Source organism: Lontra canadensis, unplaced genomic scaffold (genome assembly GCF_010015895.1).
Source record: "Lontra canadensis isolate GAN:19392208 unplaced genomic scaffold, GSC_riverotter_1.0 scaffold11, whole genome shotgun sequence".
NCBI classification, from domain to species: Eukaryota; Metazoa; Chordata; class Mammalia; order Carnivora; family Mustelidae; genus Lontra; species Lontra canadensis.
Window position 1 is genome coordinate 11,591,507 of NW_022631005.1, and position 2,317 is coordinate 11,593,823.

The window sequence follows — 2,317 nt, forward strand, 5'->3', positions numbered from 1 at the left end:
TTTCAATGCCATTCTGGTCAAAATTCCACTGGCATTTTTCAAAGAGCTGGAGCAAACAATCCTAAAATTTGTATGGAATCAGAAGAGACCCCGAATTGCTAAGGAAGTGTTGAAAAAGAAAAACAAACAAAACTGGGGGCATCACATTGCCTGATTTCAAACTTTAGTACAAAGCTGTGATCACCAAGACAGCATGGTACTGGCACAAAAACAGACACATAGACCAGTGGAACAGAGTAGAGAGCCCAGATATGGACCCTCAACTCTATGGTCAAATAATCTTCGACAAAGCAGGAAAAAATATACAGAGGAGAAAAAAGATAGTCTCCTCAATAAATGGTGCTGGGAAAACTGGACAGCTATGTGTAGAAGAATGAAACTTGACCATTCTCTTACACTGTACACAAAGATAAACTCGAAATGGGTAAAAGACCTCAACGTGAGGCAGGAATCTATCAAAATCCTAGAGGAGAACATAGGCAGTAACCTCTTCGACATCGGCCATAGCAACTTCTTTCAAGATATGTCTCCAAAGGCAAAGGAAACAAAAACGAAAATGAACTTCTGGGACTTCATCGAGATCAAAAGCTTCTGCACAGCAAAGGAAACAGTCAACAAAACAAAGAGGAACCCACGGAATGGGAGAAGATATTTGCAAATGACAGTACAGACAAAGGGCTGATTTTTAAAGGATCAGATTTGCTGTGAGTGAACTGATTGGAAATGAGCAAGAATGGAAGTGGGGAGAAGGGTCATGAGACTGCCATCCTGCAGGAGACCACAGTGCTCTGGACAAGATAGTGGTGATCTGAACAAGGAGAAAAATGGATGGACACCATGCACATTGTGGAGCTCATGTCAGAAGACTTGTGGATGGATTGGAACAGGGCTGGGATGAGGAAAGGGAGGAATCAAAATGGTTAGGTGCGTGGCAGTGCCATAGCTGAGAGGGTAGAGCCTGGGCTGTGTGGACATGGCCTGAGGAGGTGGTGGAGGCTGATGTGGAAGTATGCAGGCAAGACATGTTTTGGCAGGTCTGTGAGACTTGGAAGTGCTGGTGTCAACAGAGCCTTGGATGTGGAAGAGTGGAATTTAGAGCAGAGTTCTATGATAAAGATTAAAATTGTAAAGTTTCTGGGATAAAAATAGTATTCAAATCCATGGCAGAAAGTAGTACACAGAAGCAAAGAGGTCCTGGGAAAGAGAAGCTCCAATGCTGTGTAATGTTATACAAGCAAAATTCTCTTCAACGGCTTCCTGAAGACAGTAACTTTGTTCTTGTCATCAAATACCAGAGTAGTAGTATACAGTTGGAAAGTGGCTGCTGACAGCCGAGGTCTAGAGGGCCCAAAGACCTGTAACACTGGAGTGAACGAGTGTTTGAAAAGAGGTTGTTAGATCAATATGGGGAGTAATTTTCTCTGAGCACGATAATGTTCTGGAGGTGGTTAGATTAGAATTTAGATTTCTTGAAAGGGGGAAGTATGAGGTATATTTACCAATTGCTGTAGAGAATTTACATAACCACCATGTTAATTTGAGAACTCTAAGAATTATTTTTTAAAGGCATACAATCTGAAAACATTAAGAGAGGGGAACAGTATTTCTTATAAGGAATGCTTCATATTCAGCAGTGGCTGAGTATGGAGTTTGCTCAGTGAGAGGCATTCATTGTATTTCTTTGGAGCTAATGGGACTAGGGAAATTATTTAACCCTCCTTATTTGATAACTAAGAAAATCCCTTCTGAGCTTTTTAGTGAAGTTACTCGTCTATGATTATAACTGGTCAACAGAAAGATCAGACTGGTCATTCCTAACTTTACCTCCAACCAACAAACACCATCTATTGAACTTACAAACAAACAAACAAACAAACAAAACAATCAATGAACTGATCACATGAACAGACAAAAGAACTACAACAAAGAATACTGGTATCCCTACTTTTGGAAATCTTGATTCAACCAGCCTGGGATGAGACTCCCACACATCTGCACTTTTCAAAGCTCTCTGAAGTGCTTGTGGTGGCTAGAAGTGCTGGCAAGGACTTGAAGTCAGGCTTTCTCATCGTGTCATTACTTTTCATCCCCCTGCTGAACTCTCACCACCTCTTATTTCTTTACCAACCACAACACTCACATCTACCCATTTGCACTCTTATCTCTGCATGGTTCTTCCGAAGGAAATTAAAAGCCCTTGGATCACAGCTCCTCCTCCCTGATTGCTACCTGTCTCTTCTGTCCCTCCCCACTCCTCTGGCCACATGGAGGCTGAGGTTTGACTGTTCACTCTTCTGCTATTCCTCCTCTTTTTCTA